Genomic DNA, 14846 nt, shown 5'->3' on the forward strand with positions numbered 1-14846 from the left:
TGGCAGGGCCCTGCCTGTGGGGTCTGGGCTCTCACTGAGCAAGCAGGGGCCCCTCGCCGGCTCCAGGTGGTTGTGACCAGGGCCCCCCTTGCACAAGCCTCTCCGGCTGGGGGAGGTGCCTTGGGTTTGATCGAGGATTGGCCTCCTGGTCTGGATCCTCGGAGACTGGGATCAGCTGGTATTTACTGGGACGTGTATGCTGGGCAGGCTTCCCGGGGCTTTTCCCGCCGCATCATCTCGTTGGCTGTCAAGCACGGATGTGCTGGGCCTGATTACGGTTCCCACTTCAAAGGTGGGGAAACTGAGACCCACAGAGGCTCTGCGGCAGTGCCAGGGAGAAAGCAAGTCTCTGATCTGCCCCCCAGTGAGCAGAGCCTGGGGAGGCCCCTCCAGGGATGCTGCCCTCCGGGAGCTTGATGATCTCTCAGCATGTGCTTCAAGAAGAAGGAACGAGAACTTTATAAAAAGCTAGAAGAGCACCTGGTCTTAGCACCTACTCTGTGCTGGGCAAAGATTCTCCTCCTCCTTCTCCTCCTTCACCACCTCCAGCATCGCCTCCGGCATCGCCTCCAGCATCACCTCCATTATTGTCTCCAGCATCACCTCCAACACCTCTAGTATCACCTCTAACCACTTCCAGCATTGCCTCCGTCATCACCTCCATCATCACCTCCATCCTCTCTAGTATCACCTCTAACATCACTTCCAGCATCGCCTCCAGCATCACCAGCATCACCTCCGGCATCACCTCCATCATCGCCTCCATCATCGCCTCCATCACCTCCAGCGTCACCTCTAACATCACTTCCAGCATCGCCTCCAGCATCCTAGCATCAGCTCCAGCCTTTCCTCCAGCATCACTTCCAGCAGCACCAGCATCAGGTTGGTCCCATTGCTGCACACCTGGGGACCTGGTGTGCAGGAGGTGACGCATGGGCCTTCTGAGCAGAGTCCCTCTCATCCTCCCAGCACTACCACGGAGAAGGATTTTTGTTTAATTTTGCTGATGAAGAAAAGGAGGCTGGAAGCTCTTCCCCGCATCTATCTGACCTTCAAGTGTTGAGGGAAAGGAAGGAAAGGGGACAGAGGCTGTGGATGTCATGTTGTTTACACCTCCACTTGGGAGGCGTGCCTTCACCAGGGCCTCGACTTGCGGTGACCAGAGGTGTACTGGAGCTGAGCACAGAGCCCTGGGAAGCCGTCTCCCTTGTCAGCTGGGTGTTTGTGCCTGACCAAGCTGTGTGCTCCTCGAGGGGCTTTGTCCTCCTCGCCCCTGAATTCAGGGCTCAGCCCAGGGCCTCTGCACGCCGCCATGGGTCTTGCTGGGATGAACGGATCAGAAGGTCCCTGCTACCGTCACTGCCACCGGCAAACTGGATCCCGAGTGGGCCCTGCACCCCTCCACCCAGCCTGTGCCCACTGACCTCCAGGAGCCAGGCAGTGGCAGGGGGACACCAGATGACCATATCCTTTTATCCGACAGAGATGATTCTGTACCTTTCTGGTCATGGCTTTCCCTCATGTGTGCCTCCGTCCACCCCCGCCCATGTGACACCGGCCAGCCTGTGGGCTGTGGAAACAGCCCGTGCCTGAAACTCCTCCTGTCATTGTCTGGAAGTCCCTTGAGCTTGGTCCTCTCCCACGGGTCCCAGGAGCTCGCATCTTGTGTGGCAAAACCCCAAGGGAAGAAGACCCCCTTGGGGATCTCACTAGGAGGGTGTACAGGAAGGTGGGAGCAGCAGTGACCCAGGACACTGGGCACGAGTCAGGCACCCTTGGAGGAGGTCCCGGTCCATCATAGATAAGCACGTCACACCTGCTCTCCAGAGCTACATCCCTTTCTCTGAAAAGGAGGTGGAGTTCACAGTGGTCCCCTGCTACTGTAGGTGTGAGGATTCAGGCTGGCCACGCCTGCTGGGTCTGAAGAAATGTCACTTACTCCAAAAACGTTGCCCCTAACACCCCCCCCCCAACCCTGCCTGGAGTGTCCCAGGGTCCCTCGTCATCGGGAGGCCCCCATTCTCTGTCCAGGAACTCCACGTCCGCTCCAGGCCAATCCCTGTCTGTCTTTCTGCCCTCCCCCCTGCACCCCGCTGTTTCTAGTAGGGTGACAGCTTGTCCTGGTCAGCCCTGGACTTTCCCGGGCTTTGCTGTGAAAGTCCCACATCTGGGAACCCCCTCAGTCCCCACAAATGGGCCTGGCCAGTCACCCTCATCCCCTGATGTGTGTGACGCCATCCTCAGGGTTGCTGAAGGCCACAGAGGACACTGTCCCCCACCAGCCCTCCAATGCACGCCCACCCCTGCTTGGGTATCTGACTTCTGTTGTGAGTGCAACTCCCCCAGCCGGCGCCATTTCACCATGCCCCGCTCAACCCTGGAGGTGGCAGGGGTTGACAAGGTCCGCTGGGACCCCAGTAAATAGGAGAGTAAGTGGCTCAGAGCGAAGGTCCGGGGACCCCTTTGTTAAATGGAGAAGGGAATTGGATTACACGCAGATTTTTATTTGTATTTTTAAAAGATTTTATTTATTTGTTTGACCGAGAAAGAGAGCACAAGCGGGGGGTGGGCAGGAGAGGGAAAAGCAGGGTCCCTGCTGAGCAGGGAGCCCGATGCAGGGCTTGATCCCAGGACTCTGGGATCATGACCCAAGCCGAAGTCAGACACTTAACTGACTGAGCCGCCCAGGTGCCCCACGTGCAGATTTTTACCCAGAGAATTCTCTCTCCAGCTCAGCCGCCAGTGGGAAGTCGTGTACCATCTCAAACAGACCCATACAAGACACCCTCTGTGTATGGCGCAGGGGAGAGGGGGCATGTGCTGTGGGGGTGGTGCCTCAGCCACAGGGCAGCCAGGATTCCAGCCATCTCTGGCTGTCCCCAAAGTTTACATAGTTTTTCCGACCCTCCTCCTGCCTGACCCCCAACCCCAGCCTCCCCTCCTGCCTCGTCCTTGTGGCCCTGCCCTTCCCTACCCCCTGGCCTGAGCCCACTGCAGACGTGGCCCTCACCCCTGCTGGCCCTCGGTCCCCATCCCGCACCTCCCGCAGGCTGTCCCACAGGCCGTGTGGGTGCAGCAGGTCTGACCCGCTCCCAGACAATGGCCAGCAGGAGCCTTTGGAGGCTCGGTATCCCCATCTAGAGGAGTCCCCCTGGGGGGACATTTCAGAGGCAGAGCCGATAAGATAGTGATGGTGACACCTCCAAGCGTCCAGGTGACAGGTGGGGGACAGGGTAAGGCGGGTCACACAGGCGGAGTGTGCATGTGGAAACCACACCCTTCCTTCCTTCCTTCCTTCCTTTCTTTTGTGGCTTTTTACTTTGACATCCTTTCACATTTGCTGAAAAGTTGCCTGGACGGAGGGGAGCCCCCTCCCCAAACTCTAGACCCCTTGTTCCCAGCTCCCCAAGGGCTCGTGCTGGCCACACTCACACTGTCGCTTTCTCTCCACGCATGTATACATGTGTACATATGTGGTCTCTGCGTGTGTCTACACACAAGCCTGTGTACACGCACATTTTCCCCTGATCATTTGAGAGTACATTGGAGGCACAGGGTCCCTGGGCCACCAGACGCTTTGGTGCATTTCTGAGAACAAGCACATCCCCTTACACAACCCAGGACAGGCTCCCGACACCAGGCACCGATACGATGTTAGGAGCGAGTCCACCACCCGTGTTCAAACTCTGTTCTGTTTGGCTGTTTTTCTGCCCATGCGGGACCCAGGCCAGGCCCCGCTCAGACCCAGTTGTCATGTTCCTCTAGTTTCTCTGAGTCTGGACCAGTTCCTCAGCCGTATTTTGTCTCTGCATGACCTTGACATTTTGAAGAGCGGGGAGGAGCTATTTTGCAGAATGCCCTTGCCTGACCGGGCCCGGCTCGTCTGTGCACACCCACTCCAGGCCTCCGATCCCCTTCCCCTCCCTACACCTTGCAGTCGCTGCCCACCAGCTGGCCCAGGGGTGAAGGGGGACAACCTCCTCCCCTCCCAGGCCTTTGGGGGCAATGCAACCACCCCTGAGACTCGTGGCTGCTCACATGCAAGGGACCCCAGGGGACGGGGTGCTTCTCTCCCCGATCCGGGAACCTCTGAAGGCTGTCCCCAAGGGTGAATACGGGCACCTCAGGCAGGGCCCCGACTGGGCCCACAAAGCCCTCTGGCCCCCTTTCCCACTCTCTGCCAGGAGGAGATGCCCCAGTGTTCCCCAGACCCCACTGCACCCACCTGGGGCTCGCGGACACCCTCCCACCGCAGTACGCTGAAATCCTCAAGGCCACCCCGGGTGGGGCCAGTGGAGACGGCTCCAGGCTGCTCGGAGAGAGCCCAGCGCCGGCGAGGACGTGGGGAAGAGGTTGTCGCCGTGGGTCATTGTGGCTGCAGGACTCGGACCAGCCCCTCCGGCTCGCCGCTCGCTGGCCACGTGACCGACGGCGGACCCGCCGCCCCCTGCGCCCTCAGAGCTGTGCTCTGGTTCATCCACACGCTCGTCCGGCCAGCCGGTGGGCACATACTCTGGGGAAGCCCCTGCCGTGAGCCGGGCTGGGCCCAGGGTCAGGGTACAAGGGCAGCTGGGGGCTCCTGTGTGCTTGCAGTGGGAACGTCTGGCCGGCAGGGCGGGGTCCCTCTGCAAAGGGCTACCTCACTCTGCAGCCACTTTCTCTCCCTGCATGGGCTCCCAGCGGCCTCACAGGCAGGGGTGCAGTGGGGTGGGGGTTGGGGGGTTGGCGCTCGGCACAGCCAGGCCTGGCGGGAGAGCGGGGGAAGGAAGGGAAGGAACCTGCCCTCCAGCGTGTCCTGTCTCCACCGCGGTGGGTCTCTTGCTCCAGAGACTGTGGCCTGGACTGCCTCCCCGTGTCCACAGGCCTGGCCTGCTCCCGCAGAGCTTTGACATCCCCGTGTCCCCAGAGTGTGCGTGAGGCTCTGGATCTTGTTCAGGTGAGGAGCGAGTGGGTGTAGGGGAGAAGGGCTTCCTGGAGGAAGGGGTCTTGTCTGCAGAGTCAGGCGGCCGGGGTTCCATCCTGCCTCTGCGTTCGCCTCTCTCTGTCCTTGGCACATCCCTGCCCTCTTCTAGCTTCAGGTTTCAAGGCTGGCAGCCATGCCCCCGAGGCTCAGGGCCCCCTCACTTGCTGGTGGGTCCCAAGACCATTGGGTGAGCTGTGGGGGGCAGTGCCCCCCCCACCGAGGATGCAGGGTGGGGCACGGTAGAGGGGCCCCAGTGGCCTGTGTGTTAGGACCGTTCTTGGTGTCCCAAGCTCGATGCCCAGTGTCGTAGCTCCAGCCGGGTTTGGCCTCTCTGTCCTCCCCAGCCCGGCGGGTGGACAGGAGGGCGGGTGGACGCGCCTGGGGATGGTCTCAGGGAAGGGAAGGGACAGGTGGCCCGGTGTGTGCCGGGTCCAAGGTTGGATGACGACGACGACGATGATGATGGGGAGGAGGAAGCTCGCCCTGAGCGTGGCTCTCGCCACAGGTCTCCTGCGGGCCCGGTTACCCCGATCAGGGCACGGCTGCCGACGCCCCGATGGCCCCTCGCAGTTCACTGGCCGCAGCTCCTGACCCTGCCAGCGCCCAGCCCTGCTCCGAAAGCGGGAGGACGAGGGCGTCCCTGTCACTGACAGAGACTCCTCCTGGCCTTTCGGGAAAACGAGTCTGCAGGTCAACCCCGGCCAGCACAGGCCCCATGACGCGTGGCCTCCCTGGCTGTGGCCTGAGGAGCTCAGGGAAAGTCTGTCCAGGCCCTGCCTGCTCCGCGGGAGGCAACGGGTCCACTGTGGGTTCCTGACTACCCAGGCCACACTGCATATCCCAACAGGCCACCGCTTCACTTGTACCCCAACCTGGAGGGTCCCCATCGCTGCCCCAAGGGTCTCTGGGAAAAGGCCCTGGCCATGGGAGTCCCCAAGGGTGCAGGGAGAGCCCTGCCCTTTCCGCGTGGCCTCTGCAGGACATTACCTCATCCCTCATGGGGCAGCTCGGCCCTGGGCCAGCGGATCACACTGGAAAAGTGCGACTCGCTCCTCTGGGTCAGGCCGGCAGAGAACCAGAAACTAGCAGGTCCCACGGCCTCAGTCCCCACCCGTGCTGTCCTGGGTGGTCTGGGGGACAGACAGACCCTGCAGGGGACAGAGGGCCCACCCAGCCTGGGCACTGGGGTGCTGGCGCACCCAGCAGAGGCGGAGGATGAGCGAGGGGAGAATGGGATTGGCCGGCCCTGCAGGCTAAGCTGCGGGAACTGCAGGGAACAGACGCACCCAGAGGAAGCTGCTGGTGGAAGAGCATTGGGCCTGGCCACGTGCTAAGGCGGCGCCCCCCGCCCACCCCACCCACGGCGGTGCCAAGGGGTGGGGCCAGGAGGAGCCTCAGGGCCTGAAGTGCCCCTTCCAGGGCAGGGGGAGCTGCTGGGAGCAGCACGCAGTGAGCCCAGCTGGGTCCCCCAACCTTGGAAAGGGGCCAAGCCTGGGTCGCAGCCGAGCGAACAGGGACGGCTGGGGTCCTGTCCTTCCCGGGCCACCAGCCTGCCATCACCCCCGAGGCTGCATGCTTGCTGTCCATGGCCCAGCCCAGTGTCCCCAGGACGGGTGTGAGCCCCAGGAGATCTGGGTCAGGCCCCAGCTCAGCCACCACGTCCCAGGTGCTCCAGTCTGTGCTGTGCCTTCACGGTGCTTCTCTCCCTCGCGAGGGCGCGCCCTGCTTCTCTGTGCAGCGACAGCCCCACCGCGTGCGTTTGTTTGCTGGAGCTGCCCCAGGCCAGGCCTCCAGACAGGGCTCACACGGCAGACACGCCCAGTCCCCCGGTCCTGGAGACCGATGCCTGGGATGCCGGCGCGGGCAGGATGGGGTCCCCCTGAGGCCTCTCTCTTGTGTGCAGACGGCTGTGCTCCCCCTGGGTCCTCACGGGGTCGTCCTCCATGCAGGTCTGTGTCCTGATCCCCTCTTCCTGTAAGGACACCGGTCACACGGGATCAGGGGTACCCCGGTGACCCCATGTTACCTTAATCACCTCTTCAAAGTCCCCATCTCCAGATATGGTCCCATCCTGGGGTGCTGGGGGTCAGGGCTCCGACACAGGAATCTGGGGTCACAGCTCACCCCATGACACTCCCTGAGGAAGCAAGAGACTGTGCCACGGGCGCCTCACTCATCCATTTATTCCAGAGCTGCCGGCCGCGGGCCCTCTGTGGGCAGGGGGGCAGTGGGCGCAGTGACGGACAAGATGACCCCTTCCCTCAAGGGTCTTCCCGAGGAGGAAGCCGGGGAGGATGATACGGAAGAGGCAGGGAAACAAACATGAAGGTGACAGGTCCGGCATCATTCTCGAGCCCTTTCTTCTCTTACCTCCCACTTCTGGGTGTGAGTCCAGCAAGCCCTGCTTCTAGAAGCTGACGGCCTCTCGACATGGCCACCGTCCGGTCCCCCGGTGCCTGGAGCCTGGCCCTGTCTCAGTGCTCACCCCCACCCCCTGGCCCTTCTCCGCACAGCACCCTGGGATCCTAACGTGTCTACACCAGACCCTGTGGCCTCTTGCTCCACACACGCCTGTGGCTGCTCATTTTCCCAGAGTGAACACATTAGTCCCCCCCACCCCTGGAGTGACTGCCACCACCGTCCGTCCTGTATCCCGCTACTCGCCAGCCCCCTGCTACCCTGCTCCGTCTCCAAAATCTAAGTACGCTCCTGCCCCAGGGCCTTTGCCCGGGAGCACTCCTTGCTCAGACAGCCATGTGGCCCTTCCCCTCACCTTTTTAAGTCTTCAGGAAGGTCACCCTGGACCACTTCATTTAAATTGTCCTCCTGATCCCTTCGGTCCCAGATCTTGTTTCTCTTGCTCGTTGTCCTTCTGTCTCGACGAGGATACGAGCTCCATGAGGGCAGAGAGGCTCGTGTGCTTTCTTCCCTGCTGAGGCCAGCACCAGCACACGGCCTGAGCCACCAGCACTGAGCCATCACGCATCTGAGTTGTTTCCTCTTTTTCCTCAACGGCTGGTAAGCATTTTCCCTCAGGAGCCGGATAGTAAGTATTCTTGGTGGTGTGTGTCCCGCTCTGTTGCAATTACCCAGTCTGCAGCTGAAAAGCAAAGCCGTCAGCGGCAACACGGATAGGAATGGGCATGGCTGCGTGCCAATAAAACTTTATTTACAAAAGCAGGCAGCGGGCCGGAATCGGCTGTGGGCTACCATTTGCAGACCCCTGGCTTATCTAGTGAACCAAGCCTGACTCCCTCTCTCCAGAGCCCTCTCCCATCCTGGGCAGATGCAGGGCACTCATGCACCCTCCATGTCTGTGCCATCCAGAAACTTCCAAAGCCAGCCAGGCATCTGAAGCCTCTTGAGTCCCCAGGGAGGGGCCGGTTAGGAATGGTTCCCCCACTTTGCAAATGGCAAAGGTGAGGTTCAGCAAGGTCAGGGGCTCACAGGGCCCACAGCTGAGAGGCGAGAAGCCCTGCCCCCCTCCCCTCCCTTCTTTACCTGCCCTTCCTGCCTACCTGTGCCCACTGATGCTCCTCAAACACCTGCCCTTTCCTGGCCTGGAATTCCACCTGAGTCCAAGTCCCCAGGTGTGCTCCCAGGAACGTGGAAGAGGGAAGAACATCTTCGTGGAAGGAATGGGTGGGTCACTTTGGGAAGCAATTCCGCCTTTCCTAGTGGAGCTGAGACTGCACATCCCGTGACCGGGCGGTTCTGCCCCAAAACCCTCGCCCACACTCCCACGGAGAGGATCCCTGCAGCAGCATCCACGGCAAGCGTGCAAACACCCCGCGCATCCATCTAGAGCACGGTGCTGTCGGCACACGGTTACGAACGGTGGGGCCATGAACGTGAACGGACCGGGGGACACGCATGCCAGCACGGCTGACCCGCACTGACACAGGAGGAGACTGGGTTCCCCGTGCAGGGGGAGTGGTGGGGGGGATCCTGGGACGGAAACACGAAAGCGGAGCCAAGCCTGAGAGCCAGGTGGCGAACCGATGTGAACTTCTTACAACTTCTTACTGTGGACGGGGGCGGCCATTATGAGGGATTAGCCCCAGGGGCAGCCGGCGAGGGCAGGGTGTTTCGGGACCAGCCCAGCTCCCTCTGCGTCCCCACCCCCACCGCTGGCCCTCCAGCCCCAACCCTGGCGCCCCGTCCCCTCCACCCTCACGCTGGGCTTCGCCTGCCCCCGGTCCCTTGTACGTGCTCTCCCAGCCCGGCCTTGATCCTCGCTGCTGAGCAAGGAGAATGTAGGACATGAGGCAGGACCACACCCCAAAGGGCTGAGCAGGAAGGGGAGAGGGGCACAGGTAGGGGTGTGGCCACTGGGCTCCGCCCCAAGAAGTTGGGAGAGGGTCACAGCCATGCAGAGGGTGTGGGGAAGCAGAGGGCCTTTCGAAACCCTGTTCTCACTCTTCCCAACCTGAGAAATGCAGAAGAGCAGGAAAAAATTAAAAACAAATGAGAAAAATAACCAGACTCCACCCACCCTCATCACCCTGAGTTTCCCTCCATTTCCTGGAAGAGGAACAAGCAGGTGCAAATGGGTGCTCTGACCAAGGACTTGGCGAGAGTGGTGTGCGTGCTTCCAGGTTTCAGGGTGAGGTCACCTCCCCGCCCCTGGGGCAGTGGGCAGATCGGGCTCCCGCACCCTCTTCCTGAGCGAGAACCCCAGCTCCACGGGAACCTCAGTTCCAGCGTCTGTCCCACGTGGGATGGGGGCCTCCTCATTTCTGGTTCCTTCCTGGTGTCAGAACCCAGAGCTCTCAGTCTCTCCATTCCTGCCTCGTGGGAATATCCCTTCCTTTCTTGCGCCCCAGCTCTGCTCCTACAGGATGTTACCATTCACGGGATTCTGAACACCTCGTCGCCAGGGCTGGGTGCTCGTTTCTGCTTCCATTTGGCCGAAAGCAGACCATGTTCAGAGGACGACGTTCGTTCACCGTTCACTGTCCCCTCGTGAGGTCGGCGCTATATTCGCCCTCGTATTGATAGACAGGGAAACTGAGGAACGGCGAGGTAGGTAATTCATCTCCAAGTCCACAGCTAGCAGAGGTACAAAGGCCAGAACTCGAATCCAGCTGTCTAACTCCAGAGCCCAGGACTTCTCCACGGGACTCACTGCTTCCAATGGCCCCAGGTGTTGCCAGCGAAGGTTGTCAAATAAAATAAAGGACACAGTGAGGTGTGGCTGTGTCACCGTGGGAGAGAAGAGGGAAAGCCCGTCTCACAGCGTCTAGGAAGAAATGAGTAGCATATGCTTTCTCCAATTCTCCATCCGATGCAATTATTTGGGCATACTGAAAGTTATTCGTCGTGTATCTGAATTCAAATTTAACAGGATATCCTGTATTTTTATTTGCTAAATCGGGCAACCATGCTGTCAGCTGATGTTGGGAGCTACAGAGCTGCCTTCCCAATAAGCTCTCCCAGACACCTGGAGACTTGGCGGCTAAGCTCTCTCCGTCCGTCTGGTTGAGGGGTTGCGTCTCGTCCCCCCAGAGAGGTCCGCAGGCTGTTGCTGCTGCTCAACTTGAACTTAAGCATCTCCCGGTAGCTGTGAAGGCTCCTGCTCATCGCTGCGGTCCCGAGAGGGCAGGATCTCAAGGTCACCTTCATCCAAGGGTCCCCCGGAAGACCGGAGGCACACGCCTGCCAACCCCGTGAGAAGGAGCCAGGTAGGGTAGGGAGCGTGGTGAGCCTCCGATCTGGGCACATGCCTGCTTTGCCCAGGTTACCCACACCACCAAAGCCAGGGCGATGTGGGGGGAGCGCTCACTGGGACGACCTTCCTGAGGGCAATTTCTCAATTCATGTCCAAATGTCAAAGCGTATCCCCTTTGACTCAGCATTTCTACTTCTGGGAACTTAGGCGAAGGAAATGTTCCAACCGGGTACAAAGATGATGGCTCAGGGGTGTTCATCCCGGCATGGGCTATAATACCTGGAAACAGGCAGCAGCCTGAGTGTCTCTCGGTCCCGGTGGAATCATCAAGCATCTGTGTGATGGAAATGCAAGCCATCTTTAAAAACAATCTTGTGGATCTCTGTCTGTGGAGATGGGAAGGAACCTGCCATCTGTGTTTGAATTAAAAAGGTAAGTCATACAAGAGCAAACATCCTGCTTTCCTACGTATGTGAGACTGGCTGTGTGTGTGTGTGTGTGTGTGTGTGTGTGTGTCCTAACCCTGGAAGAATGGAAAGGAAGCCTGTTCAGTGAGATGACAAATGCAATATGGCAGGACTGCTGGCTTTCCCCCAACATGCATTCTCCCTTCGCCTTTAGCAGAAGAACCCACAACTTTCAGCTGAGCCCATGGCTTACCTTAATACAGACCGTATATCCTAGCTTCTCTCACGGCCAAATGTAGCCACGTTACCAACGGGAGATAGAAAGAAAGGACGTATTGCAAGTGGCAAGCACCTTCTTCCTCCCTGCTTCCGTCCTGCAGGCTGGAACGCAGTGGTGATGGCTGGAGCTCCAGCTGACATCCTGGACCAGAAGGTCACAGGAGGATTGTGTCTCCAGGGTGATGGCTCAGGGAAGGGTAACAGGCCTCAATCTTTGAAGGCTTTGTAAGCGCCCATCCGCTCCTAGACTTTCACATGAAAGAGAAACCAGTTTCTATCTTGTTGAAACCACCAGTGTTTGGGGAGGTTGTCTGCTACGCAGCCAAACCTAACCCCGACCCCTCCAAGTAGTTCCTTTAGCTGGCAAGATCTCTGGGGATTTAATTATCTGTTTAAGTTGTTTTTTGGTTCTCTTAAGTTTGTACTTTGAACATTTATGCATCATTCGTCTGGGTTTAAAAAAAAAAAAAACCCTTCATTTTGAAGCAATTAAGGAAGAGATAAAGCAGACGCATCCACTTACAATGTACCAAGCTGTGTCCTAAAACCTTCCCGTGAGCATCTCATTTCGTCCTTGCAGCAGCCCTACAGGGAGCGCCATCGTCTCCAGCTCCCAGAAGGGAAGCTGACATGGAAGAGAGCTTGTGTCGCTTGTCCCAGTGCCTCTGCTCATCAGCGACAGCACGCGGGCAGCCTGGCCACGGAGTCCACGACCGTGAGCACGACTCTGCCTGCCACCGAGGCCCTCCAGCTGCAGAGGCCACACCAGCCCCACCCCACCTTCTCCTCTCCCACCATCTAAGGGTCCTCCCTGGAGCTGCCCTGGAGGGCACCTGGGGTGAACTTGCCCTAGATGCTGAGGCTCAGGGGCTGGGGCGTAGGGGTTTGCAGGGCTCTTTCTTCTCCTTGCTCATTCCACAAACAGTCGTGAGTGCCCACCAAGGGCCTGGCTCTGTGTCTAGTGACACAGCCCAGGAAATCAGAGACACCCGCCTTGGGAAGTGACCCATGATCTGGGATCCGAGGCCAGAATAGGAGTCAGCTAAGTGGGAGGTAGGAATGGATATGCTAACCAGAGGCAATGGTGTGTGCAAAGGCCCTGTGGCAAGAAGAATTCTCTGGGCACACCCACAAGCCTCCTGTCATTCCAGGCCCACCGCAGCCTGCCTTCCCCCAGCCCATTGGCTCTGCAGATGACTGAAGGTGAGAGAAACAGCAAAGGGGCTCCTGACACTATTGTCCTTCACTTCGGCCACCACAGATGGTAAGGGCCCTGCCTCAAACTCTCTGTCCTGCTAGAGTCCAGAGCTCCCCAGTAGGGACCCCAATTCCTGCCTTTGAGACCTCGGATTGAGGCTCCTTTCGGGGGCCTTGGGCATGACCTGGGCCCCCTTTGGCCTGAGTGCCACTCAATCTAGATTCCTGTTTTGAAATGTCACTCACATATGTCACCCCTATCTTGTTCCAGTTCAACTCTCCCATCAAATACATCCTCCTCCTAATGGAGCTATGCTGTCCCAATTGCTCTGGCCCATGCTCTCCCTCTGCATCCCTCGCAGGCTCCCTGGTGCCCTCAGTCTGAGCTGTGGGCCTCTGCTGCTTCAGAGGGTAGGAGCAGAGCACTTGTCCCACATGTGGCCTCTCCTGTCAGGTTTCCCTGAATCTCAGATGTCCACCAGCCCCCAAGGGAGGGGGCGAGATTCTCGGTCTGCACACTCAGCAGCAGTTTCAAAAGAGTTTGTTTTACTTTCAAAATAGATTGTATCGAGCGTCCGGATGACCGGTGGGTCTGGGGTCAGAGCAGAGAGAAGAGCTATGACCACTGGGCATGCTGACTCGACCTCACAGGTGGACAGTGCCCGCAGGAGCTGGACCGGGTCCCAGCAGCAGGCAGCACCCCTGGCCGGTCCACCCCAGCGGAGGGCAGCGGAGGCTGAGCGTCTGGGCTTCCAATGGGTTCCACTCATCCTGGGCTGTTGCTGTGAAAGCAGCGGTGACTCACTCTGTGCCCTGTCCACACCTCACCCTCGGGGGCTCTCTTGGACAGACCTCCTCCCTCCGTCCTCCCAACCCAGCACAGACTTCCCGGGGCAGTTCCTGTGTCTTGAGGGCATACATACTCCAGCCGCGCGTCTCCCAACAACCCTCGATACTATGACTTTACAAATGAGGGAGCTGATTGACGACATGCCTGGAGCCCAATATCCCCCCTTCCTCCCTATTCCACGGCAGTCAAGTAACAGAAGGCTGACCTGGGCACACGGGCTACATTTCCCAGACTCCCTTGCAACAAATCATGGCCATGGATAAGTTCTGACCAAGATGATGTGAAGAAGTGTGTCCCCCCCTTCTCCTTCCCCATCTGGGGCCTGACGGAGAAGCCACTGGCCGAGGACAGCTGAACAGAGGAGGTAAGGGAGCCCACATGGCCCTGGGCTACTTATCTGGCCTTTTCAGGAGAAATTAATTTGGAGATCAAGCCACTGTATGATCTGGTGTGCTTGTTACGCAGCTGTATACTGACAAATACAGGGCTGCTGAGGACCCATGTTGGGACGCTTGCATCTTTCAACAGCAAGTGGTCCACTTTTGGTTTTGGGACTTTGGCAGAGGGATCCTGAGGTGTCTTGCCAAGAAAGTGAGCCTGCTACAGGCTGTCACAACCATGACTTGGCTGGCTCTGGGCTCTCTGTACCCAGCCCAGGACCTGGCCCCAGGCAGGAGACTGGCATGGCCTGGGAGCCCCAGAGTGTGGAGCTGAGGGAAGAGACCAATGTTTACCGGGTGCTGAGAGATGCACGGGACTGGGCCAGGCACTTCTCTGTGTGGTCTTGATTCGTTTTTTAAATTTTATTAGGTATGATCCCTTATATATTCATGGATTTAGTTATGCACAAAGGGTAAGACGTTGGGCACTTTCTAAATTGTCCATGTTCTCCGATCTTGGACAGGTTTACTGTGGTATAACTCACACACCCTACAATGGACCCATTTGAAGTGTGCAATTCAGTGGTGTCTAGTAAATTCACAGCCGTGCCTCTGTCCTCACAGCCAACGTTAGAACATTTTCAAGACCACCAAGGAAACGATACCCTCCTTAGCCCCACCCCCAAGATCCCCAGTGTCCCACCCACTCCCATGCCCTGGCAATGACAGGTCTCCTTCTCAGTCTGTGAACTTGCCTATCTGGACATCCCGTATCAGTGGAATCATATAGTATGTGGTCCTCTCGCCCAGCATAACGTGTTCGAGGCTTGTGTTTGCTGTGGCGTAGATCAGGGTCAGTAAGTCGCTGTTTTTTAGAGCTTGATATTATTCTCTCATGTGGACACGCCACATTCTCTCTATCCATTTGCTGGCTGGCGGGCATTCAGGTTGTTTTCACTCTTGGGCTGTTATGAGCACTTACACACACGCGTGTGTGTGGACGTATGTGTTCGCTGAGCGCTTACACACACGCGTGTGTGTGTGGACGTATGTGTTCGCTGAGCGCTTACACACACGCGCGTGTGTGGACGTATGTGTT

This window comes from Enhydra lutris, unplaced genomic scaffold (assembly GCF_002288905.1).
Source record: "Enhydra lutris kenyoni isolate GAN:26980312 unplaced genomic scaffold, ASM228890v2 scaffoldscaffold22, whole genome shotgun sequence".
NCBI lineage: Eukaryota > Metazoa > Chordata > Mammalia > Carnivora > Mustelidae > Enhydra > Enhydra lutris.